This window comes from Pleurodeles waltl, chromosome 9 (assembly GCF_031143425.1).
Source record: "Pleurodeles waltl isolate 20211129_DDA chromosome 9, aPleWal1.hap1.20221129, whole genome shotgun sequence".
In the NCBI taxonomy this organism is placed as follows: Eukaryota; Metazoa; Chordata; class Amphibia; order Caudata; family Salamandridae; genus Pleurodeles; species Pleurodeles waltl.
The window spans coordinates 827242009-827262849 of record NC_090448.1 but is presented as its reverse complement, the minus strand read 5'-3'; positions in this window follow the sequence as shown (position 1 = coordinate 827262849).

Genomic DNA, 20841 nt, shown 5'->3' with positions numbered 1-20841 from the left:
ATAGCAAAATAAAACGTTTTCCTGGCCTAAACCTTCTTTTTTAATGTCCTGATAGTGATATCTCTCAAATTAATTTTCCACTATTGCAAAGGCCTACCTCTCCCAAACGATACATTGGATTACACTATAAAAACATATAGGGGGTCATTATGACCCTGGTGGAAGGCGGAGAAGCGGCGGTAAGACCGCCAACAGGCTGGCGGTCTTTTTTTTGTATTATGACCATGGCGGTTACCGCCATGGTCATCCGCCGGTTCTCCGTTCCGCCCGCCAGGGCGGAGACGACCGCCGGGCTGGAGACGACTGCCGGGTAGGAGACCAGGGTCTCCAGCCCGGCGGCCGTCACTATACCGCCGGCGGTATTTTGACCCGGCTTACCACAATGGATTTCATGTGGTTTGAAGCCGCCATGAAATCCATGGCGGTAAGCACTATCAGTGCCAGGGAATTATTTCCCTGGCACTGATAGGGGTCTCCCCCACCCCCCCACTGACTCCCTCCCCTACCCCCCTACCACCCCTGCCACCCCCCAAAGGTGGCAGGACCCCCCTCCCCACCCCGACCCCCAACATAACATCACTCATACATACACGACACGCACGCACCACCAACACACATACATGTACACACATTGACATACATGCAAACATCCACACACACAGACACGCACATCCACATTCAAACATACACGCACACATCCATACAGACATACCTACATACATACACGCACTCATTCCCAAACAAATAACACCCCCGCAAGCATACACGCACTCACACACCCCCTCTACATACACACATGCACACCCCCATGCACGCACACAACACACAACACCTCCCTCCCCTCACGGACAATCGACTTACCTGGTCCGACGATCCTCTGGGAGGGGACGGGAGCCATGGGGGCTGCTCCGCCGACACCACACCGCCAACAGAACACTGCCACACCGAATCACAGGACGTGATTTGCTGGGCGGGGTTCTGTTGGCGTGGCCGTGGAGGTGGAGCAACCTCCACTTCCCCGCCGCCCGCCAGTATGGCTGTTGGCGGCTCTCCATCCGTAAAAGGCCGGAAAGCTGCCAACGGTCATAATAGGCCGAGCGGCAAACCGCCACCACTGGCGGTCTTCCGCACGGCGGTCCCTCGGTGGTCTTGGAAAAAGACCGCTGAGGTCAAAATGACCCCTATAGTGCTTCATTTCAATTTCTGAGCTGCTAGAAAAAAGATTCAAGGACTCATTTTGTTTGTAATTTAAAATCCAGCTTAGAGGCTAAGTGGATTCGGATTTTATATTACTATGTTAAAAATTACAGTTTTATAAATTGGTTATTTTCCTGCCTATGCCAAATGGTCTTTTCTGCCAGTGTCAAGAGTCAACTGACTTATGATTGCTCCTCTGTGGTCAGAAGTAGATTTCTCCCAGACAGTGGACTAAGGGTATGGGTGAGGAGAGGTGTTTATCTTTTTGATCGGAATGGATTCGGAGGGGGGGGGGTGCATGTTCAGTCCTTCCTGAGCTTCAAACCATGCCTACAAAGTCATTAGCAAATGTAGCACACACCTAGGCCTGCCTCCCTTCTGTTTCGCTAACTAGCTCGGTTCCAAACATAGTAGAGGAGAATCTGCCCCAGAACTGGATTGAAATGACCAAAAGGAAGGGTTTTTCCTTTTCCATAGCCCCTTCCTGGTTAGGAACAGGGCTCTGACCAGGGGAGAAAGGAGTCAGCCATGTTGGTTTTAGGAAAAGAGGAGTAGTCTGGGATAGGCTCCAGTAAAACACACAGGAAGAGCTGCAAAAGTAGGTAGTATCACCCCTGGGAACATTTGCTCCAATGTTTAGGATGCGGCCAGGAGTTTCCCCTACTCCCAGGCTTGCACTGGGCATACGTTTACTACCCCCATTACATTCCTCAGAACACTCCTGAACCTGTGGAGAATCAGAAGAAGACTGGACCTGCTTGCCTTGAACACAGGACCCCAGAAGTTACTCTAAGGGTCAGTTGGATGGCCTCCTTGAGTTACAGGGACACAACAATCTTCCAAAGACCACTCACTCTGCAAAAGCCTAGATGATTAGTACCAACTGGACCAGCCCTGTGTTTTGCTGCTGCCCTCTGTTGGAGTGAGTCCTAAACCCCAAGTGTGGCCCCCTCTCCCCCTCGACCCTTGGATGGTGTTAGTGTGTACTTCTCTTGCCTACATTATCAAAGCATTTTCCCACCTTTCTGCCTGGAAAATTGATGGAAACTGGGATCCACATTGAAGCCTCACCTTTCTAAGTTGAATCACCATACAACCTGAGCTTGCTAGTTGTCCTGCTGAAGAAGAACTTACTTCAAGAAAAGTTTCTAAGTCTGTTGCCTTGGCGCTTTTGTGCTTTTTGGTGTTATTGATAATTCAAACTGTAATATCTCTGGTTCTACTTGTTGGATTTGTGTTGTCTTGTTATTTATTAAAACTTTTCAAATTTTCTTAGTTGGTTTGTGATTTTTCTTGTGTTGCGATTTCATATTATTACTCTTTGCATATTGCATAAATACTTTACACATTGCCTCTAAGTTAAATATGACTGTTCTGTGCCATGCACTGGTTTATTTAATGGCTTTAGTTGGTCACCCTGACAAGAACTGTGATTATGATTTGAGGTAGGTTCTCACCCTCCTCCAATAATACTCCAATTTCGTACAAGGAGAAATCAAAATTGCTGTTTTTTCAGAATCTCACTATTTAAAAAATATGTCTTCTTAAGTATGCCTATTAGTGCTGCAAGGAAACAGATGGTGAAGCACAGAAGTTTGGAAAAGTTTAAGGTTCTAGCATGCAATATGCTTGTTAAATAGTTATGTTGCTCTAGGGCTGCTTCAAAGCACTATATGAGGAACAGAATAGGGAAGGAGAGGAAATGAAATGGTAATAATTCACAAAACATATATATATTCTGTAGGAAATTGTGTTATCAGTTATGTGGCCTGCCTTACTGGGAACCAAGCACCCCATTGTAGTGCTCAATTCTCTCAGGGTAGTGAGACAGAGCAGGTCAAGGACTCCTCGGGGAGATGGTGTAGACTCGTAATCACAATTCACTGGCAAGCAAGAATAACACCCAATAATTGATAGCCCAGTTTCTTTAGAAAAAGGAGAAGTATATTTATTTCATACACACTACTAAATACTATGCAATAATTTACAAATACACACATCAGCAGATGGAAAATACCATAACTAACATTGCATAATCACCTCCCCCCCCTAAACAGGTCACACAAACATATCAAGAGAGCCTATTGGGTTATTTTCAAGGCTCAGGAGCAACAACCGATATGTTAAGATCATCATTTTGTGCTTAAATGCAATTATTAAAAATAATATCCTGTATGAATGCACTCATTAATGCTCATAAAACAAATATACTGTGAACAGTAATCCTTGTCATAATTATGGAGGACCAATACAACACTTATAACCATTAAATCCTATGTTTGTTTATTTTTGTAGACATTTTCAACCAACAAACTGCAAATAGAGAAGCAGCCCCTAGAGGGCATCACATTGTAATGACATTGGAACCAACCACTTGGCCCCTAGAGAGCACTTCAAAACATGTATTTCAGTTAACCAGTTTCAGCCTTTTCAGGCCATAACAACTCCAACAAAACACATAACCCTTAGAGAGCACAGTACTCCCAGCTGAAGAACAAAAGCTCCAGCCTTTGGAGAGCTTAAAGTACTGTAGAGATCTTGGGAGATTAGTCTTTTAAAGTCCAACCCAATTTAGGATGGGGACTCCTAAAATTCTTCTAAGGGGAGGCTGCACTGCTCCTGGAGCTCCCCCTGCACGTTTTAATCCCTTTGGTGGTGGCCCTGTCATCCTGGAGCCACCACAATACAGAAATGACAAAAATCTAGTGTAGGTTGGCCCCACAGTGCATTATGGGGCGCTCCCTTGTGAGCGCGTCCAAATGGAATGAGTGGCTCTCCTACTGCCTATAGGGAGAGCTACTACCTTTGTTGTTTGCAGCACAGCATCTCACTGCATGGCCCTTTGGCTTTGTTTAAGGATGCCTGGTCCCACCCAAGTACCTTGTACTACCTTTTTGTTGAGCGGCAGCCCGGGGAGCTCACCCCATGCTGCCCCACCCGCTCCCTGTGCATGCAGCACTCTTATTTGCTGTGGCGGGAGCCAGCAGGTCTCTTTTGCCCTGCTCCCTCCTGTTGGCCGAACACAGCATTTTCGTGTGGCTTCCACTCCCCCAATCACGTGCACTGGGAGTAGGGTGGACCAGCCATGTTGGGAGGCACAGTGGCGCTCTGCCAACAGCTTCTTTTTCTCAGGCCCAGGGAAGGGGTCCAAGGCACCAACTCACTCCTGATGGACAGGGAAGGGCATCAGTGCTTCCCCTGTTCTCATAAGCATTAGTGTATGGGGATTGGGTCCCAACCCCCTAATTATAAAAGCTGTCCTGGGCTCTGAAGTCCCCAGGCCCATGGGAGCATTGGGTAGGGGGGTCCCACATGCAGCCTCTCCTGGTTCCATTCTCCAGGTTTCTTTTTTCCCAATGCCCCCCTGCCCCTCCCATGGGGAATTAAAGTACACTTGCAACAGAGCTCCATACACTTTGTAGCAAAGGAAGGTCAAAGGTTGGCAACATAAAAAATGTGATAACTCTGGCCCTGTTGGGCTAATTTGGATGAGAGAGTCTCCCACTTGGGCATGAGTTTGTAAAAGGGGAGAGGAAGGCTCCAGAAGTCAGGCACCTCTGGACAATCCTAGGGTACCATGTCACCTCTCCACCCCTCTCCCAACTATCCTGCACAGCGTTTTGGGACAGTCGAGGATGTAATTCAGGAGTCACTGGTCACATCTAATCCTGGGATCTCATCTCTGCCCCTCATTGATATCACTTCCAGGATCCTGCAAAGAAAAAGTTCAAACGGTTCTCCCTTCCTATTTTCGCTCCAGTATTCTGGGACCTCTCCTTTGTTCAGTGGGCTTGAGCAGGCCCATCCCTGTTACAGGGCGACAACTCAGTGATTGATTTGCCTCACCCCTTTCCTCCTCAGGAGCTGGGTGAAGTACTGTTAGTTGTTCCTTTTGTGTGGGATGGCCTTTGTTCTTGCTGCTGGAGAAAAATGTAATTCACTGTGTTCAGAAGAGTGACAAAAGGACTGGGCTGTCATCCTGAACTGTGCCAAAGAAAAATGGCAACTCTGAATGACCCATACACCCCAATTCAAGATATTAGTGGTCTCTGTAGTACAAAAGGGAGTGAAACTGCACTCCAACACAGTTCTCTCCTTCTGTGTATAGTAGAGTGTCACTAAGGACAAAACAGTAAATCACACTGGTTTCCCTATTAGTGTACACTAACCTTTTAAGGCCTATCTCAGGTGAATAGCTAATCCTGCAGAGTGCTCTACAGACAGCCTATGCACATATGTACTCGTGTGTGCAAATGTGTTCACGTGTAACCAGATAAGTGCCTCTTACCCTTGCTGCATTGCAGCAGCCTGATTTTAAAAGGTGGACACTGGAAGTAAACAAGTGCAGTCCATTTATCATGTGATTACCATGGGTGAGACACTTGAAGTGAGACTCATCCACAGTAAAAAGTAAAAAACGGGTGATCCAAAAAGCAAGAAATCCAGGCGTACTGAATAGGCAGAAGCCAATTGCAACAGATTCATTTTTCGTCTCTACTATTGCTCCATTTCACATAGTATATCCTGTACCCAATTTTCCACCTTGCAGATAAACATTATACAAGCACGCAACATTTCAGAAGTGCATATCTTCTCTTCCCTGCTACACCTCTTTTATGTATTCCCATGCAGCACTTTCATGCATCCATAGGAAGGCATATGAGTAACAAACGTCCAAAATGCCATGATGTTCACTTTTCAATGAAATGTGATACTGCAAGTTGATTTATGATTAACAAACCCAAATAACTGTTTTTCCCAAAAAACAAGACTATATTTGATTTAGGGAGATCCAAGCTGCTTCAATGACTATGAACATTGCATTCATCAGTGTTCAATACTGCTTAGAGCCATATCTAAAATAAAACAGTTATGCAGCTCTTAGACTCTGTTAGACCTGTGTTTTTCTTTACCACAGACTAAGAAGAGATACGTAAATACTAAAAGAAATTTCTGTATGCAACCATCTCAATCTGAGAAACCCATTTAACAGGGCACTTTGCAATGATGTACAACACGAGTGCACATTTGAAGAAAATCAGCTCAGTGAATAAAAGTGTACTGCTTTACTTTAAACTGAGAGGAAACACGAATAAAAGGAAATCTATCAATGCAGAGCTCTTAGTCTGAGTAAACAATTTATTAAAGCACTGTTTCAGGTTCAATAGAGGAGACATGTAGGTCAAATGCAACAACACAAATACACTTCCAAAAATAATCAGGGTGGTAGAATAATAATGCGCATAAAAACAAACAATGAAAACACACTACTTTAACCATGGATTACATATCTGCATATACAGTGGTCATATATTCATGCACAATGCAAAGCTAGAAATAATAATCAAGAAGCATTCATCACCATGGGGCTTCTTTGCTTCATCTCTTGCCAGCAACAGGTCGTGAACCCAGTCAACTGTGGAGAAAGAGAGACATCTACCCTCAAGGGAGTGACGGCAGGCACAGCGTACTCCACCACCCGATTTCAATCTTTTTTCCACCGCCATCTAGTTTCTGTCTCTTACATACCTTAAACAAGCCTAAGAGGAGAATTCTAGAAAAACCCCTCACATCCTGTGAGTTGTGGTTCAAACGCTGGCTACCTAAGGTCAGTTTCAAGAAAACACGTTGAGACTGGCCACACCCCAAGGTGCATTCTCAAAACCAAGCTCTTTCTTGTCGTACCATAAACATTTTCCTGGTACATCCTTATCTTACTTTCGCTTCCTTGTATTATGTCCTAACTCTTGGTGAGAAGAGAACATATAAAGTAAAAACATGAGTGAAAAACACATTGCATAACTTATGCACAGAAAGTTCTTGCACCTCCTGCACTTCTAACGTGGCAGTGACTAAAGCTAAGTTAAGCGCAAAATGGATTCTGTAATCAGAATGGAACTGGTGCCCACCAATGTGACGGTGTGTGAAGCTAAGCTAAGCACTAAATGGAGCCAGTGGTCCAGATGGAGCTGTGGTTAAATACAGATATAATTACACTCCACCCTTTGACCAATGACTCTCATAACATACAGGTCTAAACTCAACTCTTTTTGGTTTAAACATTGCAAGCAAATTGGGTATGCATTGTACACAACAACACAGCGTTATGACTATAGAAATTACCACAGGTATCCTATCCAAGACGTTGCATAATTGCCCAAAATCAGGCAACCACTGGAATAACCATTCCCACCACCCTTTATCCACATCTGGTTTGACTCCTTTCACCAATTAATGTAAAGCATCAATATGGGACTGGATAGACTTAGAGTGGTTGGACAAGTTAAAACAGCACATTCCTTCAAACTCTGAACATGTCGGCTGGATGAGGTGCCTTCCAAAACCTAAAATGTATGTTACAACACCAAGATATTGGACGAGTTGTAATCTGTACTAGTTAGGGTGGAACTCTTGTAGAAATGAATATACAATACAGTTGGCTTTATTTCCAAGAATATATCTTGGGCACCAAGGCCCATATTTATGGAAAGTTAGCATCACCTTAGCGTCATTTTTTTATGCTAAAGCAGTGCTAAATTAACTCCATATTTATATTTTGATGATAGACATGTCTAGCGTCAAAATATCTGAGTTAACATAATTTTCTGTAAGCGCCAACCCACCTTGCGTCATTTTGCAACAATGATATGCAAAATAGGCATTCCCTTTCAAACAAATACGCTAGACCTCTAGCATCATATTTTCCTCTTGATGCAAAAACAACACGCACTAAGGAAGTGGACCCCAAAAAATGACTCAATGCCCAATTTGATTCAAATTTTAATGCCTGGTAAGACCAGGCGTTTAAAAGAGGCCCACACAATACCACTTAAGGAAATCACACAGAGGGAGCATTTGCAACCTCCAGGACAACATGGAAAAGGTACTGCTCCAGCTTGGCACACACTGCAGATGTCAGCGAAGACAGAAGGTCCCTCCACCACCACTGCAGCAACCCCAAACACCACCACCGCAGCCACAAAGGCAGTGCATAAGGGGGGAGAGGATTTTCAGACTCTGTAGGACCATCCTTGGGCTCAGGGAACAAAATGTGATCAGGACGTACCAACTGAAATAGGGGACCATTGTACTCCTGCTGCATCACTTTGAGGCAGACATAACTGCAAATGTGTAAACTCCAACAACTATTCCACCCATGACCAAACTCCTCACTGTCCTCCATTTGCTGGCTTCTGGATCTTTTCAGACAATGGGCGCACAAGTGGGTGGTATCTCTGAGCCATCTTTCTCGGTCTTCCTTCCTAAGGTCATGGACAAAATCATACACCTCACACCCCACCACATCTGCTTCCCAAACACCCAGCAACTGCAGCAGCAGACCAAGCAAGTTTTCTACCTAATTTCTGGGTTGCCACATGTGCTGGGTGCAATGGACTGCACCCATGTCCAACTGGTGCCACCTGCAGCAACCGAACATCTATACAGAAACCACAAGCACACCCATTTGATCAATGTGCAGGCCATTCTGGGGGCTCTTCACTAATATCCTAGCCAAATAACCCGGCAGCGTCCATGATGCCTACATATTCCTCCATTCCACTATCAACGAGCAGTTCAAGGAAGGGCAATATGGCAATGGGCTACTCGTAGGTAAAGCTGCCATACCAATCAGTACACATACAACACACCAACCATGTAGGACAAAAAAGACATACCCCACACTAAATATACATGGGCATGGAAACACAGATGTACAGACAACAACACTTATGCAACAGACCACACTACACTGAAAGCATTGAACATCACACACACATACATCCATATGTACATAACACAGCCACAACCTGACTGGCACACCATGTGAGGACAGGTGGAGCTATGTCCCTGTTGCATACAGAAGATGCCCACAAAACACTACAAGTGTCCACTGGTTGACCACTAAATACAGATCCCACACACCATATACCAAACCTTGAATAGCTCAGCTATGTGAATGGCATTGGCCATGGCCATGTAAAGAAAGTCACACATAGGCACAGCCCCACATTAATCATGGTGTGCAAGCCTCTGGCTGTATCACTATCTAATGCCACCCTACACATACCTGACATACATGTATTGTGCATATTCACCTGTCTGCTGTGTTATGTTACATGCACAAGAATACAAATTGACCTGCCATGAAAAACCATGGGGCAGAAAAATGAGAAATGGTGCAGCACCTACTCCAGTGCCACCTCACATGAAACCCTTAGTGCCCCCTTACACCACAATGTGTGTTCTGTATTCAAGAAACAGTCCACCATGGTCCAGAGTTTGTGCAAAACAGTAAAGATAATGGATGCCATAGTAGTACTCTGTAGGAGTGTAGAGGACATACCTGACCTTTCATGCACTGTACATAGCGACCCATGTAAAAAAATGGTGTGCTCCCTCCCAAACCCTGCACTGTGCACGTGTTGAAAGTGTCTGTGCTAAATCATATACTGGAAGCTTGGAGATTTCACTGCACCAAATGTGATCATCCTACAAACGTGTGATTCACTCCCTCATACACTTCATGGCTGGCACAACCATGATCTGCCACAAAGGGTCACAAAGAGTCGCACTGCATGATGAGGAAATTCGATTTTTAATACGATCGTATCGACCCGCCATTTTGTGGCCCGCCGCCATTTTATGTTGCCTTCACTCAGGCAGCACAGCGAACGAAGTCCATTCTGCCTTTTCTGCTTATTCTGCAACATGGTGTTCAAAACAGCCTTCTGCCTCTATCTTTACAAGGCTGGTATTAAGGTCTGACCGAGTACACTAATCCCTGTCTGGTTTTCTAATCCTTGTTTCAACTATCTGTAGGCTCACACTATTCTCCGACGATCTTATCTTATCGTCTGGCCTTCGCTGTCCTTTGCTAGTATTCTCTCATTTCACAACTGTCCTCCAAACGCACACAAACTTATCGCACCACATGCAACTTCGTTGTGGATCGGTTAATGAATTAGTTCAAGGGAGGGGTGACAAACACAGCTGGAGGGGAGGCAACCTTAAGTCACTTGATACTTTGTTTTCCAATTCCTTCTATTGGTGCTGTCTTGTTTTCCGACATTTCTATTGGCTCTGTTCTATCTTTACATTATTCTTACTGGCTCCTTTCTATGTGTTCTGGGAGTGTATGTAGTTAATAAATGGTTTTTATACGGTATATAAGATTGTGCGCCACAAAGTAAAGGGGCAGTCTCCTGAGAACATACCTTGTGTACTTCTTGGACAACTGTACTAGCTGCAGCTAATAAAATCTGATCTTTTACGCCTGACAGAGTGTCCCGTGTCTCTGTTAGTTGAGGCAGGTGAATCCAAGGAGATTTCAGGCGTACCCTGCGCTGCCAGGCCCATAAGGTTCTGGTTCTTCAACTGGCGCCCAACGTGGGGCGGCTTCAGCGGTACCGGTTCTGCCTGAAGGTCGTGAGGAACCCCGCAAGAAAATTCTGGAGGAATCGCGAGCCACGTCAAGCGACCCCTGTATGTCGAAGTGGTCCGAAGGTCTTTTTCAGCGCGGTTACTCCTTCCTGACGGCTACTGACGACTGCTGCCCTGACTGCCGCCCTGCCTTGGCCCTTTCTTTGATGATGTATGGTAAAGCGAGACGGGCCTCTGTTGGTGTAAGAAGACATCCTTAGTTAAGTATTTGGTGGGTCGCGCCCACAAATTTTGGTCTTTGTTTTGTCCTTAGGTCCTTAGATTTGGCCATTGCAGTGGCCAAAGCCGAGGGGTAAGTGCATTTGTGCTGTGTAAACTGAAAGTTTTACCCCCTTGATGTTTGTGAACAGCCAGTAAAAATCGTGAGATGTCTGGTCTGACTAAGTTTGGAAAACTTTGTTGCTTTGGTTGTAATAGGGACTCCCAGCTTGAGGACTCCTGTCCGATTCCTTCGGTTGGAACTCCCACATATGAGCTCTATTCTAAACATGGTGTTGGTCCTATTGCCTTTAATAAGACATGGACCCGATATACAAAGAAAGATGGTGTTTTAAAATGGCCAGAAAATGGTAGTTTCGAAACTGATGTGCTAGATAATTTAGAAGCAACGTTATTTAAAAGAAAAGCCCGGCCGGCAATGTTTGACTCTTTTCGCCTTTGGCGTAAGGAAGCCAAACAGAGAGAAATTAAACAAGCGAAACGAGATAGGAAAACACAGGGAATGACGATTATACAGGCTGCTCAGCAATTCAAAGATGATGAAATAGATAATGCAATGGAAATTTCAGACAGACAGCATCGAATGACAATAGATAAATGCTATCCGACGTTGCCTATCTCTTCCCTTGATAAGAGAAAAGATTTTGAGGAAGATCCCTTAATGTCCCACTTATTGAAATTGCCTCCGCCCTATGTACAAGGTGCTAATGCACCCCCGATGTTACAGCCTGTTCAGCCGCCAGTTGTGCTTCCGCCTGCTCCAGCTTTTCCACATTTGCCTCCTCAAGTATTGCCTATGCCAGCTTTGCCTTTAACTCCTTTGCCTTCTGCTCCTTTGGCAATTCCTAATGCTCCTTTAGTTAATTCACCTAATACCTTGTCCCCTATCCTTATGTCAAATTCTCCATCTATGCGTAAGCAATTTGCAGATACTGTCTCTGGTCTCTTATCACCTTTCTTTGAAGCTTTAAATGTGTCTCCAGCTTTTTCTCGAAGACAGTCTCGTAGTCAATTCCCAGACTCCGAAGAGCGAGAAAAATTGGACTCACTTGCTTGTAGATGGATCAAGAAGGGTCCTCAATATAGTACTTCTGATATTATGTCCACCTTTCTGCAATGGAATGCACCTACGCAGAGATATGTTTTTAAAGTTATGTGCGATACTCTCGCTAAAGAATGGGAGGATATGAATTTGGGTTCGGTCCCACAGGATCTGTTAGATGTTCAGGCTGACTTTGACAAAGGACTTATTGTGGGTCCTAAGGTTGAAAACGCTGTCAGAACACTTATTTCTTTCAGATCCCTATTGTTCTCACAGACTTTTCCTGATTCTGATCCTTCAGTTAGGACAGCACTGAAAAACTATCCCATGAGAGAGGTTTCTCCAATATGGAAGGAAGAAGTTGCAGCAGCAGGTGCTAATCCAGCTATTCCTGCGCATTTTCAGCGCATATGGGTACATGTCCCCTGGAAAAGGTCTGAAGTTTTAGCACTTAAACAGTCACTACCAGATCCACGCAAAAATCCTGCTGGTTACTATAAAGAGTTGTCGCAAACAGTTGATGCATGTACTATGAATCTAGCAGATATTGACATGTTGATGGGAAATGTAGTTCCACAGACAATATGGGCTAAAATTCGTAGAGAGGATCACGCTCAAGAATTAGGCGGCGATTGGAACGCTATTATTGCCGCAGATAGAGGTCAAGTAGGTGGTGCAAAGCCCGACGCTTTGATCTCAGAACTCCCTGGTAGGATTATTACATTAATGAAAACAATGATGCCTGCTTTGAGAGTTAATTGGGATAAGCTAGCAGCATGTAAACAAAAGAAAGATGAAAGTGTTTCCGATTTCTTTACCCGATTCGAGGAGACATTCATTGATCACAGTGGTCAAGATATGGCTACAGAAGGGGGACAGCGATTATTTGTGGATAAGTTCGTATATAACTTGCTTCCTGAACTATCACACAAGCTAAAAGACTCCGAGAGTTCATGGGCAGTTTCTTCTTCCGCCCAGATATTGGCTACTGCATAATATTATGAAAATAGAGACAAAGAAGAAAGGGAAAAACAAGAGAAAAAGACGAAAGAATTAAAAACTAAAGTTCTCTTGCAACAGGCTTATCCTCCTCGTTATGTTCAGCCTCAGTTTCAACAGCCTCCGCAGTTTCAGAGGTTGTATCAAAAGCATGAACCATTCATTCCAAGACCTTTGCTAGGTCCCAATCAATGTGCTTATTGTAGGGAGGAAGGTCATTTTAAGAACAGTTGTCCGGCATTGTTGCAGCGTAATGGAGCAACATCTGCTTCACGAGGTCGTGGTGGTCCTCAGTCAGCAAATAGAGGTAGAGGTCGAGGTGTGTTAACCCAAGAGCAGCGTTCTTTTGTTCCTCCAAATTCCGGAAATTACTTTGACCAGCAAAATGTTAGGTCTACACAGTATTACAGTGAGGATCAGTATATTGAAGGAGGGAATGAAAGTCTTCATTTTGAATAGGACAGCCATGGACAAAGTAAGGGGGTTACGTCAATTCCAGTGGATCAGAATGGACCTTATGTTAATGTCACTACAATGGGTGTTTCAGAGCCATTTCTTTTAGATACTGGTGCCATGAGAAGCTCTATCATTCATTCTAAACTCCCTGGCGCACCTTTGTCTGGCTTAACGAATGTATCTGTAGGATTTTCTGGCGCCCCTGTTCGCAATCCAGTTTCTTGCCCTTTGCCTGTTTCAATAGGCCCTTATGATTTAGAAGCTCCGCTTCTTCTGACGAATGGTTGTGGTGAAAATCTGTTGGGTTTAGATCTATTAAAAAGAATGCATGCTACGATATATTGTTCACCTTCTGGTGTATACCTCACTCTAGGACAGAAAATGACTAGTCCAATGTACTTATCAAAAGATCAATTCCCACCTGAATTGCTTTCTCTTCCCGAAACGCTTTGGGCTACGGGTCCGAATGACGTTGGTTGTCTTGAGATCCCACCTTATGTTGTTACTCTTAAGCCCAATGCTGAAATGCCACGTATTCCGCAATACAGAATCTCTACTGAAGGTGAGAAAGCACTTCTGGAAATTGTCCATGATTTGATTCAGAAGGGTGTGGTTGAGGAAACGAGAGGAAATACATGTAACAGTCCTGTTCTTCCGGTTCTTAAACGCACTGATCCTTCTCAGCCTCCTGTTTATCGTTTTGTAATTGATCTTCGGGAGGTAAACAAGATTGTCGTACCGCAGTTTCCTGTAGTCCCAGATATCACTGCTCTGTTGACGATGATACCTTCTACAGCGACTTGGTTTTCAGTTATTGATCTAAAGAATGCTTTCTTTAGTATTCCCATCGCTGAAGAGAGTAGAGAAATTTTTGGTTTTTCCCTCGGAGGCCGAAGCTTCCGGTTTAAACGCGCACCTCAAGGTTATTGTGAAAGTCCCTCTATTTACAGTCAAGCTCTAAAATGTCATCTTGATGCCTTTTCCTTACCGTCCGGTGCCGCTCTCATTCAGTACATGGATGACTTATTAGTTGCCGCTGATTCAGAGGAGATTTGCAAAAACGTGACCGTTGCACTGTTGCGTCATTTGTTTGATCTGAATCACAAGGTTTCTCCTTCTAAATTACAATATGTCTGTCGCGAGGTGACTTATTTGGGTCATCTCTTGTCAAAGGAGGGACGACGATTGACCCCCGAACGAATTCAGGCAATTGCACAAATGTCAGTGCCATCCACACAAAGAGAGGTACGTGCCTTTTTGGGCATTACTTCTTATTGTAGACAGTGGATTCCGAGTTTCTCTTTATTGGCTAAACCGCTGTTGGCGCTAACTTTAAAAGATACGCCTCAGCCTCTTCCGTGGACTGACGAATGTCAGAAGAGTTTTACTGATTTGCGTATTGCTTTGTGTTCTGCTCCTGTATTGGGTACTCCTGATTACAGTAAGCCCTTTACGCTCTATGTCCACGAAAGAGAGGGTTGTGCATTGTCAGTCTTAACGCAGCGTTTTGGAGATCAACAGCGACCATGCGCATATTTCTCAGCTACGTTAGATCCAGTAGCTAAAGCATTGCCTAGTTGTCTTAAGGCGACAGCGGCAGCAGCAATTTCTATTCGACAGTCTGCTGGAGTAGTGCTAGATAATACTCTCATTGTTATGGTGCCACATGCAGTGGATACTTTACTAAATAGGACAAAAACGCAGCATCTTACGAGTGCTCGGTTGTCCGGATATGAGCTGACGCTTTTGGCTAGTCACATACACATCAAACGATGTAATACCCTGAATCCAGCTACTTTGTTGCCTCTTCCAGAAGAGAAAGATGTCTCTGAACAGCATGATTGTTTTCTCCGTACTGAAGAAGAGACTAAGGGTAGAATTGACCTAAAAGACACGCCATTAGTGAATCCAGATGGAACACTATGGGTAGATGGTTCTTGTTTCAAGCTCCCGAATGGAGATACAGTTTCAGCCTACGCTATTACTACTTTGCATACGATTGTGGAGACAGCACGCATTAGACATAATTCAGCTCAGGCAGCTGAATTGATAGCCTTAACTAGAGCGTGTGTGTTATCCAAAGGAAAAAGAGTAAACGTGTACACTGATAGCCAATACGCTTTTGGTGTAGCGTTTAACTTTGGGCGCTTATGGAAGGAAAGAGGATTCTTTACTTCCCATGGTACTAAGATACAACATGGTCAATTAGTGACTGAACTTCTTGAGTCACTTACAATGCCTACTCAGATAGCGATCGTGAAGTGTAGTGCACACAAAAAGATTGTGGACGATGTTGGTCGAGGAAATGCATTTGCAGATGAGGTAGCGAAAAAGACAGCCAGAGACAACACAAGTCGAATGTATGTTGCAGGTCCCGCAAACTGCGTAAGAGAAAAGGGAATGTGTGAAGATACAGTAGAGAGTGTGAAATCAATTCAAGGAGAGGCTACGGAGAATGAGTTGAGAAAGTGGAAGGAAAGTACGGGAATGTTAGATGAGATGGGATGTTGGGTTGAATTATCAGAACATCAACGTTGGCTGTTACCAGATGCTTATGTACTACCTGTAGTTACTATGGCACATGGTCCAGCTCACCTAAGTGCAAAAGGAATATGTAAACTTCTGGCTCCAGTGAGGCAAAATGAGGGGATCCCAAAGTGTGCAAATAATGTAGTAAAACATTGTATTGTTTGCTTGATGTACAATCCGGGAAAGGGAACCCCAACTCCAGCAGGTCATTTTGCTCCTCCAACATATCCATTTGAGGTGTTGCAGATCGATTATATTCACATGGAACGATGCAACAACCTCAAATATGTTCTGGTGGTAGTATGTGCTTTTTCTAGATGGGTAGAAGCCTACCCTCTGAAGGACAATACTGCTTTATCAACTGCCAAAATACTTTTGAAAGAATTCTTCCCTAGATTTGGTTTGCCGCGCATTGTCTGGAGTGACAATGGGAGCGAATTTGTGGGTCAAGTCATGCAAAAAGTTTGTGCAGGTCTTGGCATAAAACAGAAGTTCCACGCGGCAAATCACCCACAGTCGGCTGGTTTAGTAGAATGCTACAATGGAACCTTGAAGCTTAAAATTGCTAAGGTGCAAGCTAGCACAGGACTTAATTGGCCTGATGCTTTACCATTGGCTCTTCTGTCCACCAGAACAGCAGTACACTCTCGTTTGGGGCTTAGCCCTTACGAAGTGATATTTGGTCGCCCAGCTAATGTATGGGGAGTTCCTCGCCCTAAGAAATACTCAGACTTGCCATACCCGATGTTGATTGACTACTTGCATGACCTTACAACTAAATTGCGTGTTCTTCATCAACAGGTTCAGAGTGCTCTACCAGAGGCTTCCACAGACCCAGGTCATTCCATCCGACCAGGTGACTGGGTCTGCACGAAAAATTTCCAACGACAGAGAAATTTGGAGCCCAGATGGAGAGAGCCACGTCTGGTTCTTTTGACCACAAGAACAGCAGTTAAAGTCGAAGGAAAGAAAAACTGGGTGCATGCCGTGCACTGCAAGAAAGTGCCTTTGCCCTTGCCTTTCGATCAGTGGGTCCGTAGAGGCATCAGTGACTCTGAAAGTGAGAAAGTTCCGCAATTTGTACCATTCAGTGATGCGCGTCTAATTGGAACACTTTCTGAGAAAGAGGACGACGACATCCTTCAAAAAGCAATACCATCGCATCGTCGCTTGAACACGACAAATCCAGGAACATTGTTTCAAAACCAGACTGCCTCTGGACAGGAACGCTATAATTTGAGACCAAGACCAAAGAACTTGTAAATTTCTCTCCTATGTAGTACTCTATCCCGGTTGCAGGGTCACGGTAGGAGTCTTAGTTACGACCTGAGTAAGTGGCAATAGGCCTGCAGGACCTCACAGTGTCATAGGACGGTAGATAATCGTGACTACAGTGATTGAGGAAGATTGCCGTGAGCATCCACTTAGAAAGATGGAGGCTACATTAGATAAAAGAGAAAGTAAAAATGTAAAGAATAATTGTAAAGAAATATGTAGTCGTTGTAGTATTGCTCTATGCGTCATTATATTGTCGTGTATTCTTTTGGCATCTGTAAACTGGATCATTATTACTCTGCAGCAAAAAGTTGTCTCTTCTCCTACCTCTACATCTTCTTCTACTATCTCTCCGCACCTATTTCACACTCTTCCCCAGCATGAACTCATCAGAAGAACTGAATACTTTAACAATTCCTTCGTCCAGTTGTTACATCAACATCAGTTAGTGATCAATACAACTGACTGTTGGGTGTGTGGACTCATACCACATACGGTAGAAAAAGGAATGCCATATTTAGTTCTTCCATTCTCCTATGAAGGTTCCGCTTGGGCTTATTTTGTCATTTTCAATAATGCATATCAAAGTAAAATTAAACAACCTGTCAGTTCACATAGTGTTGGTTCAGATTTCAGTCATAGTTTATTGATAAAGGGAATGGTAGCTATGGCTAAAATCATGAAAAAAAGTGAAGCTTCCATAGATGAAAGAAAAGCATATACCAATTGGAACATAACTAATTACATTTCCAGCCTCAATGATAAGGTTAAGCAAGGAAAATCTCCTCCGATACGGGTCATACCCCAACAAGGAAATTTCTGTCTGCAAATAAATGGTAGAACTCCAAACACCGGACAAAGAGAAAGTTTATGTTCCCATACATATGTTTATTCAGCCCTGAATTCACTGCCGTTAGTACCATCTCAAGGTACATACTTCGTTTGCCACCATAGGGCTTATACATGGTTGCCAGCTGATTTCTCTGGTACTTGTTATATAGCCTTTCTTCTTCCCCCTACATACACCGCTCCTGCGAACCATCATAAAAATAGATATGGCAGAGGGATTGTGGATTCGAAAGACACAGCAGGACAAGAGGGATGAGATTTCCTCAAAGGATTTCTTCCCTTCTGGGGTCCAATGGCCAACAGCAGAAATATAAGGCAATTGGTTCGTGTCGTAGAAACCACCATAGACATCACTGTAGGAGCTTTAAGTAACATTACAGCTGAACTACAGGCTGATCGTCTTATGACCTTGCAGAACCGTGTTGCCTTAGACTTTGTTCTTGCGGACCGTGGTGGAGTATGCAAATTGATCGGATCAAGTTGCTGTATTTTCATACCTAATGACGCTCCGACAGTATACCAAGCTATCTCTAAGTTACACATAATCTCCGAGTCGATTCATCAGGACGAAGGAGATTGGTCCTTTTCAGAGTGGTTTTGGGGATTACTGTCCAAATGGGGTTGGAAGGTATTGACATTCTTTGGAGTAATTTTAGCTTTTATATTCTCTTGTTGTCTTTGTATGCACTGCGGTCCTGCCATCTGCAACCTATGTGCTACTGCATGTATTCCCAAACCCAAGTCACAAAGAGCAGAGAATATCAAAATGATGGTACAGCAACAGCTTGATGACCTCATGGCCATAAACATCGACTCAGATTAACATGAGTTTGTGTATCTTGCCTGAGTTCTGGCAAAAGGAGGGTCTGAGGAAATTCGATTTTTAATACGATCGTATCGACCCGCCATTTTGTGGCCCGCCGCCATTTTATGTTGCCTTCACTCAGGCAGCACAGCGAACGAAGTCCATTCTGCCTTTTCTGCTTATTCTGCAACATGGTGTTCAAAACAGCCTTCTGCCTCTATCTTTACAAGGCTGGTATTAAGGTCTGACCGAGTACACTAATCCCTGTCTGGTTTTCTAATCCTTGTTTCAACTATCTGTAGGCTCACACTATTCTCCGCCGATCTTATCTTATCGTCTGGCCTTCGCTGTCCTTTGCTAGTATTCTCTCATTTCACAACTGTCCTCCAAACGCACACAAACTTATCGCACCACATGCAACTTCGTTGTGGATCGGTTAATGAATTAGTTCAAGGGAGGGGTGACAAACACAGCTGGAGGGGAGGCAACCTTAAGTCACTTGATACTTTGTTTTCCAATTCCTTCTATTGGTGCTGTCTTGTTTTCCGACATTTCTATTGGCTCTGTTCTATCTTTACATTATTCTTACTGGCTCCTTTCTATGTGTTCTGGGAGTGTATGTAGTTAATAAATGGTTTTTATACGGTATATAAGATTGTGCGCCACAAAGTAAAGGGGCAGTCTCCTGAGAACATACCTTGTGTACTTCTTGGACAACTGTACTAGCTGCAGCTAATAAAATCTGATCTTTTACGCCTGACAGAGTGTCCCGTGTCTCTGTTAGTTGAGGCAGGTGAATCCAAGGAGATTTCAGGCGTACCCTGCGCCGCCAGGCCCATAAGGTTCTGGTTCTTCAATGAGTAATGCCACATGGTAACATAGAGGCCAAAGTTTGGCTTTATAGGGCTCTGATGGTGTCTCTACATATGACACCACTGTGGTGCAATATGATACTGCCTCAAACAACACATTTTTGCAATGGTTTAACCATCAGTTTGAATTTAATTTGACAATTCACAGGTCCCTGAGCCGCAACCCAAGATTGTCATGTCCATCAACACAGACCTATTAAACCATTTCACAAAACAGGATCATACACTGTTCCAGAAGCAAGTCTGAGTCACCACTCCACCTACAATTAACAACTGCCATGGTATATTCCAAATCACTTTCAGGCTTTACCAACACATCTTCTCTCATTACTTTGCAGCCATTCAAGGTTACGGCATACAGCCATGGGCCATGATTCCATTTGCGAATCCCACAGCGGTGAAAGAGCATGCATATAACGAAGGGCACAAAAGAACACGCAATGTTGTGAAGAGGACATTTTGGCTTCTGAAGTCAAGGTTCAGTGCCAGTCCCTGACAGGAGGAAGCCTGTTTTATGGTCCACCAGTAGTATGTAAGTTCATACTGGCATGTGCAATCCTGCATAATATATGTATATGGACAAATGTTCCCTTGGATAAACTGGTTGAAGTCCCCAATGAGGATGATGATGACAATGGTACAGCACATTTGGTGGGGGAACTACATAACACTGCTGCAGGAGTTTGCAGGACACTCCACATAGTACAGAACATTTACACATAGTGACTGTACAATCATCATCACATTGCAAATAGCACCAATAAAATACTTTGCACCTGAAGCTCCTTCCTCTCCTCATTTTCCACTACATATACCATTGGAATGTAACTCAAACCTCAGAGAGCAGAAAAGAAACACAATAGTTACAAGTATGGTAGTAACATCGTTTGTGATGCAAGAGGGTCTACAGCCTCCATCTTACATATCAGTGACACCCAATTCACGGCACCACAACATATAACCTGCCGTCAAGTGGGCAATGTGCTAATTCCTAGCCCTATCCCCACATCATCACCATGCTTGTCAGGATGTATGCAAGGGGGGCATACATAAGGTAGAGGCTGTGATCAAATGGTGTTTCAGTAATGTGGGAACTGAACACTGTCACATCTCCGGGGAATTGTTGCTTCGCCTGCACTGTGCATATGTGGTAAGGG